Raw genomic sequence first — 11,439 nt, 5'->3', positions numbered from 1 at the left:
AAGAATTTTTTTTAAAAAAAAAATTTAAACTTTGCCGAGTGCCGGCCATAGGGCACTCGGCAAAGAATTTTTTTTAAAAAAAAATTCAAAACTTTGCCGAGTGCCATTCATACGGCACTCGGCAAAGAATTTTTTAAAAAAAAATAAAAAATCTTTGCCGAGTGCCTTCCGGGTTGACACTCGGCAAAGAATTTTTTTTAAAAAAAGGAAAACGTTTGCCGAGTGCCCTATGGCTGGCACTCGGCAAAGAAATTTTAAAAAAAAAAAATAAAAACACTTTGCCGAGTGCCTGTAGGGTTGGCACTCGGCAAAGAAATTTTTCAAAAAAAATAAAAGCTCTTTGCCGAGTGCCTTCCGGGTTGGCACTCGGCAAAGAAATTAAAAAAAAAATTTGCCAATTGCCTGACGGATTGGCACTCGGCAAAAAAAAAATTTTAAAAAATTAAAAAAATATTTGCCGAGTGCCTGCAGGGTTGGCACTCGGCAAAGTGGCCGTCAACGGGACCGGCGCCGTGACGGTCGCTTTTCTTTGCTGAGTGTCCCCGGGGCACTCGGCAAAGCCTTTGCCGAGTGCCCAATAAAAGACACTCGGCAAAGAGGGCTTTGCCGATCAAATTTTTGCCGTGTGTTCTTTGCCGAGTGCAATTTGGCCTTTGCCGAGTGCCTCAGGCACTCGACAAAGAACCTGAATCCAGTTGTGATTAGTCTTCTTCGATGACATATTAATCTATAGCACCAGCTATGAAGAACACCTCCAACATTTACATGAGGTGCTGCCCTTATTGGCCAAAGATAAGTGGGTCGTCAAACTAAAGAAGTGCCACTTTGCCAAACAAGAAATCAAATATCTGGGTCACATTTTGAGTGCACAGGGAGTTAGCACTGACCCTAAAAAAGTCGCCGCTGTGATGCAATGGCCGATTCCAGCAAATGTCAGAGAACTCAGGGGATTCTTGGGCTTATCAGGCTTTTATCGGAAATTCGTACGCCATTTTGCTATCATCGCCAAGCCTCTGACTCAATTGTTAAAAAAAAACATCAGTTATTTGTGTGGACTTCTGATCACCAGCAAGCCTTTTCAGAGTACTGGGAATACCGAACTTTGCCAAACCTTTTGCCATAGAAACCGATGCATGTCAGACCGGTGTTGGAGCGGTCCTCTTGCAGGAAGGGCATCCATTAGCCTATGTCAGCAAACCGCTTGGTCCCAAGACACAAGGCTTATCTATATACGAAAAAGAATATTTGGCAATTCTTATCGCAGTTGAGCAATGGAGATCTTACCTACAGCTGGCTGAGTTCATGATTTACACTGATCAAAAGTCTCTGACTCACCTGAATGACCAGCGGCTCAACACGGTGTGGCAGCAACGAGTGTTCACAAAATTGCTATTAAAGCGTGAATGTAAATGAACAAGATTTGGAAACAACTGTCACTGTTTTCATTGATCTCATGAGATTATATACAGGTGAAGGGTTGTCTCGTCCGGACGCAACCTTTGCCCAAAGGACATGTCCATTTGGTGACGGTGTTAACTGTTAATCTACTACTAATCCTAACTGTCCGTAAGAACATCGTACGGTCGGATGAGATCACCAGTGGAGAGAAGTCTGTTGGTGTGTAGGTGCCTGCTCGCCCGAAGACACCGTTTCACAACACTCCCCCTTGATCGAATCTTTCTTGAGATCAATGCTGCCGTAAGCTTGGGAAAAATCTGAGGAATATGTATGTACAGATATGCTATAAAAACTCATTTAAACCTTATAGGAAAATAAGGAGAAAATAGTATATATGAGTGTGATTTAAATAAATCACTATGTCATTGGTATCCCATTAAAAACCCCAGTGGGGAAAAATATTGGAGATACGACATATATTTTACTTCCTCAAAAAACATTTTAGGAAAAATACGAGGAGCAATATAAAGTGATATGTCGCTAAAATTCCTATAAAAATCCAGCGGGGAAATTAGGAGAAATTATGACGACATATTATTGATATTGTCTCTTGGATAACTCACATGCAAAACCTTTTCCGGGGAAAACCATGGATGAGTTATGAGGGCAACATGTGTCTTTGATATTTCCCACAAATACCCCGGTGGAGAAAATAGAAAATATGACACATGTTTATGTTAATATTACCTCATTAAAAACTTTAATAAGAAACCTTATAAGTAAAACTTGTGAAAGAAAAAAGTATAATATGATGCTGGTACATGTCAACATTTAGGACATGTCTCCCCCTGATTCTGGCAAATCTCAAAGTGGCCGCATACCAATTTCATGTACCAATTTTTGAAACACAGAAGTTGGTAAGGACTTAGTAAATAGGTCAGCGAGATTATCACATGACTTGATTTGCAAGATGTCTATTTCCCCGTTTTCTTGTAAATCATGGGGATAAAATAATTTAGGAACAATATGCTTAGTGATATTGCTCTTTATGTAACCTATTTGCATCTGTGTAGCACAAGCGGAATTATTTTCATAGATAATTGTAGGTGATTCAATTAAACCAATACCACATGACTGTTGTATGTGGTTAAGCATTCTACGAAGCCATACACATTCTCGTGATGCCTCGTATAGAGCAATAATTTTAGAATGATTAGTAGAGGTCGCTGTTAGAGTCTGCTTAGAAGACTTCCATGAAATAGCTGTACCTCCATGTAGGAATACAAATTCTGTTTGGTATTTTCCGTTATGAGGTTCAGATAAGTAACCTGCATCAGTATAACCAATCATACTGGGATCATGATTTTTCTTGAAGAATAAACCAAGATCATTTGTGCCATTAAGGTATCTGAGGATACACTTCGCTCCCATCCAATGACGACGAGGTGGGTCCGCACTATGCCTAGATAGTAAGTTCACTGCAAATACAATATCAGGCCTGGTGCAATTTGCAAGATACATAAGTGCGCCAATGACACTGAGATATGGGATCTCTGGTCCCAACATCTTTTCCCCAATATCCCGTGGTCTAAATGGATCTTTCCCTATTTCTCAAGAACGAACAACTATCGGAGTTTTATTAGGGTATGATTTATCCATATTGAATTTCTCCAATATTTTCTGGATAAAGGCTGATTGATGCACTAAAATCCCTGAAGGACGGTGCTCAAGTTGTAAGCCTAGGCAATACTTGGTCTTACCCAAATCGTTCATCTCGAATTCTCTCTTTAGATGTTTGCGTGCTTCATCTATATCCTTTGGGCTGCCAATGATTTTTAAATCATCAACATACACGAATATAATATAAAATCTCGTTCGAGATTTCTTAATGAAAACACATGGGCAATCATCATTGTTAGTGTACCCTTTCTTTAGAAGTAATTCCCTTATTCGGTTGTACCACATTCGTCCCGACTGCTTCAAGCCATATAATAACTTTTGTAGTTTTACACAATACATGTTGCGATTTGCGTTTGGATTTAGAATTTGGATTCCATCGGGAACCTTCATGTATATGTCCGAATCAAGTGACCCATATAGATATGTTGTCACCACATCCATCAACTACACAGATAGATGATTTTGAACTGCCAATGATATTAAGTATCGGAAAGTAATTCCACTCATTACTGGAGAATAGGTTTCATTGTAATCAATGTCGGGTCTCTGCGTGAACCTTTGTGCTACTTGCCTCGCTCTATATCTCACCACCTTATTTTTCTCATTCCATTTCTGGACGAAAACCCATTTAAAGCCTACAGAAAAGACTTTGGAAGGTGTAGGTATTGCAGATGTGAATACCCCTCTTCTAGTGAGCGAAGCTATCTCAGCTTGAATTGCTTCTTTCCATTGAGCCTAGTCCGAGCGCTTTTTGCACTCTGCCATGGTCTTGGGATCTGGATCATTGAGAAAGATTTCTGCAATTGCTGCAGACAAGTACATGTCGACAACAGTAGTCTTACGATCGTATAATTCTCTAGAATCTATGTAATTGATGGAAATTTCTTTCACCCCATTATTTGACTCAACATTTCCCAAAACTATGGAGTCAGGGTGTTCCGATATCCCAGGATCAGAATTTGGATGCATCGTTGATCCGGGTTGTGGATTTGGTCCTGATGTTGGATGTTTATCCACTATTGGGTGTCTACCAACTTGAAGTTGGTTTGGATTTACTGATTTGGAGGATTTAGCCCTCGATATCCTCGGACGCTTACTTGTAGCATTATCCTTAGGAGCAGCCGTACTTCTCCCTCTCTTCTTTGGAAGTGGGAGTTGAATGGTTTTTATTGGTACCTCCACTCTTTCGGGCGCATTACGAGCAGGATAAGAGGATTTAGTGACACCCTTATAATCAGTAAATGCTTCTGGCAGGTTATTTGCAATATGTTGCAAGTTTATGATTTACTGAACTTGTTGTTCAGTCTCTAGAGTACGTGGATCTAAGGGGGGAATGCCTTGGGCATTCTAGATGATTTCCTAGCATTCATTTTGGTACTTGAAATCTCTCTCTAATGTCGTGAAATGTTCCTCATTAAATATGCAGTCAGTGTATCGGGCCGTGAATAAGTCCCATGTAAGAGGCTCGAGGTAGTTGATAATTGATGGAGATTGATATCCCACATAGATACCAAGTTTCCTATGTGGGCCCATAGAAGTACGCTTAGGCAGTTAGATCGGTACGTATATAGCGCAACCGAATTTTTGCAGATGGGAAATATTTGGCATATTCCCACGTACTAATTAGAATTGGGAGACTACGTGATATGTAGTTGGTCGCAATTGAATTAAGTCACCAGCGTGTAAGACTGCATGACCCCAACATGAAGTTGGTAGATTGCAATTTTGTAATAACGGTCTTGCAATGAGTTTAATTCTCTTAATAAGAGATTCTGCTAAACCATTTTGTGTATGGACATATGGGACAGAGTGTTGAACTTGAATTCCCAAAGCCATACAATAATCGTTGAAAGCCTTTGAGGAAAATTCAGCAGCATTGTCCATTTGAATTGATTGAATTTGATGTTCAGGATGATGTGCTCTAAGTCTAATAACTTGAGCAATAATTTTTTGCAAATGCATGGTTACGTGTGGACAAAGGACACACATGAGACCATCGAGTAGATGCATCTATTAGAACCATGAAGTATCTAAATGGTCCAGACGTTGGTTGTATGGGGCCACAAATATCTCCTTGAATGCGTTCAAGAAATTTTAGTGGCTCATTTTGGATCTTAACGGGCGATGGCCGTATGATCAATTTCCCTGTAGCGCATGAGGTGCACATAAAATCTGAAGATTTTGGGAATTTAGCAGTATTTAACTCATGACCTTTAGAATTGCTGATAATTTTTCGCATCATCCCTATACCAAGATGGCCAAGGCGTTCATGCCAAATTTTGAATGCGTCAACATTCTAAAAATTTACCATGTACGCAACATGCGGTACGGGTTTGATGTATGTGTAGTACAATCCGGACGAAAAAGAGGAAATTTTCTCAACAATTCGTTTGCCATATCCGCTATTTTTAGTAACGAGTATTTCCTCATTATTATCATCATGGGTTTCAATATGAAAACCATTTTGACGGATATCTCTATAACTTAATAAGGTACGCTTTGAATCGGGATACAATAATGCATCCTCAATTGTAATTTGGGTACCCACGGGAGTACAATAGTGGCATGGCCAGAGCCAACTATTGTAGCATCGCGCCCGGCGATTGTCAAAACATTTCCTTGTCTTTTTGTAAGAGTTGGAAATATTTTATTTCTCTAAGTATAGAATTAGTGGTACCACTGTCCACTAGGCATAATTCCTCCTCCATCAGATTGATCCCCGTAGAAACTATATATAAATAAAGAATTTGATATGAAACTCTTTGATGATATATAGAATACATACTTTATTTATTGAATAACAAATGTGTACAATACATTAAATGTGTACAATACATTTATTGGGTATTCAACCTAAATAGTGATGACATTATTAAATATTTACAACACATGGGACATAAATTATTTTAACTATTATAATCACTAGGACATAAAGACATGAGAATCTAAGGGATTGGGAGCCTATTCAAAGTCTCCAAATATGTCGTTGGATGCATATTCCACGATCATATTCCTCGTATCAGCAAGATCCTCGTCTCCTCGTATGTTGTTGTTGCTTGGTTCCATTGGAACTTGTTGTGAACAACCAGCCTCATTCCTGGTGGTGTCAGGTCGAATGTTGAAGTGGGCTTCATACTTCTGTCCTGGTGCATCACGTCCGCGACCCACAGACTTTAAGTAGAGATCAACAAGATGACTTGGGGTACGATATTTCTTTGTAATATGGTTATAACAACCACACTTCTGACACACAGGTCTATCATTCCTATGTTTGGAAATGTTCTTACCCTGGTTGGAAACACGAGTTTGGGATTTCTTATTGCATCTGCGTTGTTTGTTACCTTTCTTGGAATTTCCCTGAGGATGGGTCTTAGAAAGTATACCATCAAATTTGGGTTTATTCTGAGTGTAGGCATGTACTTCAGGCAATGCAACAGACCCTATGGGGTGCTGCTGATTATTCTAAACCATAAGTTCAGAATGTTTTTCGGCCTCAAGTAAAGTTTGTATAAGCTCAGAATAAACCTAGAAATTCACGGTATTGTTGTTGAAGAATCCTTTCAGAGGGAAGCATAGTAGACAGAGTCTTTTCTATTTTATCCGCATCTGTAGGTTCTTTCTCGCAGAATTGCAACTTTGAGCAAATCCTATGAAGAACATGGTTGTAATCACTCACAGTTTTAAAATCCCATAAGCGAAGTTGCGTCCACTCATAGTTGGTCGTAGGCAGGACAAGTGCCTTTTGTTTTTCATAGCGTTGCTTAAGAGAATTCCATAGATTTCGTGGGTTCTCTTCCAACAAGTATTCAGCCTTAAGGTCAGGATGAATATGGCTCCTAATGAGATATAGGGCCATGTATACATGTTGATCTTCAAGTGGTGCAACACCCTCTTCGGGTGGTAACACAGCTCGATAAAGTCCACGGGACGCAAGACTAACCTTTACGTCCACAGCCCATGTGGGATAATTGTGGCCGTCTAGAGCAAGCAAATCAAACTCTTTGACGGTCATTGATCCTACACGAGGCAAACCATCAAAACATTTTAAGTTATTAAAATGTTGTGGTGTGTTGTAATTATGGGATGCAAAATAGAGACAAGATAAATCTTGTATTATTGATGTTGTAAAGATCTCATGTGCATAATGAAACAATGGAGGTAGTCATCATAAAAGTGTAGACCTTAAATTGGGCATAGTCTATATTAATAGTAGATGCCAAGTAATTATGCAAGTTGTATAAACACGTATTAAGGTAGTCATCAAGAATGATGTAGACCTTAGTCAATTCGCAAACTAATTGAGTACGCACGTTGAGGATAGTCACTAAGTTGTGGACTTAGTGCAGATCCCATAGTAGCAACAATGGTGCTACCTTTTGTATGGCCAATAGGAATGCGAATTAATGGTAGTTATCTTTGTGAAAAAGATGTAGACCAAATGTTCTCATTTGTGATGTTAGGTACGCACGTTGAGGATAGTCACTAAGTGTTTACTTAGTGTAGATCCCACAGTAGCAACAGTGGTGCTACCTTGTGTATGGCCAACAAACAAATAGAGAACATGCGCGTTATACAATTGATGAGAAAATATACATAAAATGTCGCATCCATTATTTAAGCGCGTAGTGCTTTAAAGTCAAAAAGCATAAAAGAGGCTTAAATAAAATGATTGATTGCAAAAGTGATTAATGAATAACTAATTTGCAAGATCATGGTCGTAATAACAAGGATATTATTTATTGGATTTGCCATACATACAGGGACAAATACTTTGAATAATACCATAAATGGATATTTTACAATGATAAAATATCACAAGTACAACTATAGTTAAAGTCAGCGACTAAACACAAAAGTACTTAATTTTACAGCACATAATTATAAGAGACTAACATAGTCATTGACGAATTAATGCTGAAAAATAAATAAAACATATGGAGTCAGTCGGGCCAAAAGAATCAGGAACAAGCCATTTTCGTTTAGGCCCAGCCTGGTCCAGTTGGGTGCACATTAGACAGCAGGGAGGGAGGGCAGGGCACAGGCCATTGGGCTAGCCCATTTGCGCGCGCGCAGCCCATAAAATGGGGTCGGGTGGCAGTTAGCGTTTCACACCCAGTAACTGCTCGCCGCCGCAAACCACCTCGCCGTCGCACTCCACTGCGCCACCGCTGCCGCCGGTCTTCAGTTCGAGGAGGACTCCCCCTTGTCGGGGGAGTAGAAGCCGCTGCCGCCGCTAGCCATGTTGAGCACCTCCGCCGACAGGAGGCCGAGCACGGCCGGGTTCCAAGTCCCCCGGCGGATCACTGGGCGCCTGTCCACGGCGGCCACCCTGCGGCCGAGGAGGTGGCGAATCATGTGGGGCGTGGTGGTGCTGCCCTCAGCAGAAGTTGGAGGAGCCGCCGAGAGAGCCTTCTCCTTCATGCGGGCCGCAGCCTCCGCGCATGTCGCGGGCAGAGGAGGAGCCGCTGGCGGGGTCGCCACCGAAGGAGGAGCCGAGGGGCCCGTGCGTGCCAGAGGCGGAGCCGACGGTCCGGCCCTGTCGAGGAAGAAGTATGGCGAGACGCCAGACCTCGCCACGCTATTGAAGATGTCGTCGATACCGAGGCCGGTGACCACATCCTCCTCTTCCTCAATCTTCACGGCGTCAAGCGCGGGAGCAGCCCGCGTGTTTAGAAACCACAGATCGAGAGGGGGGACGCCGTTGCCTGTCGCCACTAGAGTCGGAGAGGCTAGTGTGGGCATCGGCAGCGAGTATGAGTACTCAAGCGTGTGCGGGATCGAGGTGAACTCCTTGCAGAAGTCGCACCAGAAGCGAGGCGGTGACGGTGCCGGCGACATCGGCTCCATGGGGACGTACGCAGGTATAGCGATGGGCTCGGCAACCACTTCATCAACGGGCGGTGCCGGGGCTTCCACAACTGGTGGCGCCAGGGCTTCAACCGCTGGAGGCGCGGCGTTGCTGGGGCCGACACCGTCCAAGCCAAGGCGAGGAGATGGCGGCTGGCTCTACAGACGAAGATCGTGCGGAGGAGAAGCATGGAGGCCACGAACAGGAGTCCATCGGCGGCGAGGAACTGCATTGGAACGGAAGCCACGAACAGCGGAGTCGAAGAGGCGGCCGAAAGGACCATGGCCATGACCATCAGCAATGTTGCGGCGAACACGAGGCCCAAGGCGCTCGAAGACGCTGCGACGTTGTCCATGGTGGCCGTGGTGGCGGATCGGGCCACGGCGAACTCCACCGACACGGCGAAGGGCGAAGAACAGTTGACGAACAACATGTGACGGTAAGTCAATCCTTGCCATGCTTACCGATGGGGGTTCAGGGGCATGTGCCTCTGTCGTCGTCGTTCTCTTTTGCTTGTCCAGAAGAGCAAAAGTACTGATAACGTGTTGAATGTGAATGTAATGAACAATGATTTGGGAGCAACTGTCACTGTTTTCATTGATCTCATGGGATTATATACAGGTGAAGGGTTGTGTCGTACGGACGCAACCTTTGCCCAAAGGACATGTCCCTTTGGTGACGGTGTTAACTGCTAATCTACTACTAATCCTAACTGTCCGTGAGAACATCGTACGGTCGGATGAGATCACCAGTGGAGAGGAGTCTGTTGGTGTGCAGGTGCCTGCTCGCCCGGAGACACCGTTTCACAACAATCGCATCGTATACAAAAAAGGGACTGACAACAGTGCTGCTGATGCACTATCTCGACGGAAACATCCAGACAGTATCTGTTGCGCTATATCTACTGCGACTCCACATTGGTGCACTGACATCGTCCAGGGATATCAGGCAGATCCTCAAGCACAGACCCTTCTTACCAAGCTGGCCACTGACACTACTTCTTCCTCGCCGTTTTCCTTGGCTGATGGTTTGATTCGGTACAAGAAACGTATATGGGTGGGCACCAATCAGTCCTTGCAACAGCAGCTGCTTCGTGCATTTCACAGTTCCCCTTTGGGTGGCCACTCCGGTATCCCAGCAACCACCAAACGTCTACAAGCCATGTTTGCTTGGCCCAACCTCAAGAAACATGTTACTGAGTTTGTACGCAGCTGCCCAACTTGCCAACAGGCTAAGGTCGAACGAGTCAAATATCCCGGTCTCCTTCAACCTTTGGCTACACCATCCGCCGCTTGGCAGGTAATTTCTAAGGACTTCGTTGAAGGGCTACCGAATTCACATGGACATGACTGCATTCTTGTGGTGGTTGACCTGTTCTCAAAATATAGTCACTTCATTGCCATCAAGCATCCATTTACAGCCCTCTCGGTTGCTAAGCAGTTCATGATACACATTTACAAATTGCACGGGCTTCCGACTGCTATTGTGTCTGATCGCGACAGAATATTTACCAGCCATCTGTGGCGTGAGCTCTTTCGGCTGGCCGTTGTTGACCTCCGTATGAGTTCCGCTTATCATCCTCAATCAGACAGGCAAACAGAACGGGTTAACCAATGTATGGAGACATTTCTCCGATGCTTTGCTAATGCAGCACCATCAAAATGGTTTGATTGGCTTCACCTTGCAGAGTTTTGGTACAACACGTCGTGCCACTCCGCTCTGAATCAATCACCATTCTATGTGCTCTATGGTCAGTCACCGCGGCAGTTGGGACTGGATGCATCTGCTGCTTGTCCCGTGACCACTTTAGATGATTGGCTTCAGCAGAAATCCATAATGCAAACTCTTATACAGCAACATCTAGCTCGAGCCAAGAATCGAATGAAGATGCAGGCTGATAAGAACCGTACTGAGCGTTCCTTTTCAGTGGCCAGTTGGGTGTATGTGAAGCTGCAACCCTATGTGCAAACATCGGTAGCCAACCGTGCAAGTCAGACGCTGTCCTTCCGTTTCTTCGGACCATATCTCATCACTCAGAAGATTGGAAATGTCGCATATAAACTGCAACTTCCGGCATCATCATCAGTGCATCCAATCTTCCATGTGTCTCAGCTCAAAGGTGCTGTCCCAGTGTCCCATACACCTCAACCATTACCAGATGTTATTGATGGCTTGCAGGTACCTGAGCGTATTCTTCAGAAACGGGTGGCGATAACGGGCACTGATGTTCGTCTTCAGGCCCTAATCCAATAGTCCGGCATGCCTGCATCCTTAGCAACCTGGGAAGACATGGAAGCTCTCCGGCAACGCTTCCCTCGAGCGCCAGCTTGGGGGCAAGCTGGTTCACAACAAGGGGGGCATGTCAGCAACACAAGCCTGCATGCTGGTGTGCCGAGCACTGACGGCGACAACACCGTGCTCGGCAACAGTAAGGAAGATGGGCCGAGGAGAAGTGCACGAGAGCGCCGGCCCAGTGCTCGAGTCCAAGGCCCAGACTGGGTGTGAAGCGTTGC

Source organism: Miscanthus floridulus, unplaced genomic scaffold (assembly GCF_019320115.1).
Source record: "Miscanthus floridulus cultivar M001 unplaced genomic scaffold, ASM1932011v1 fs_702_1_2, whole genome shotgun sequence".
Taxonomy (NCBI): domain Eukaryota; kingdom Viridiplantae; phylum Streptophyta; class Magnoliopsida; order Poales; family Poaceae; genus Miscanthus; species Miscanthus floridulus.
This window is presented reverse-complemented; position numbering follows the sequence as displayed.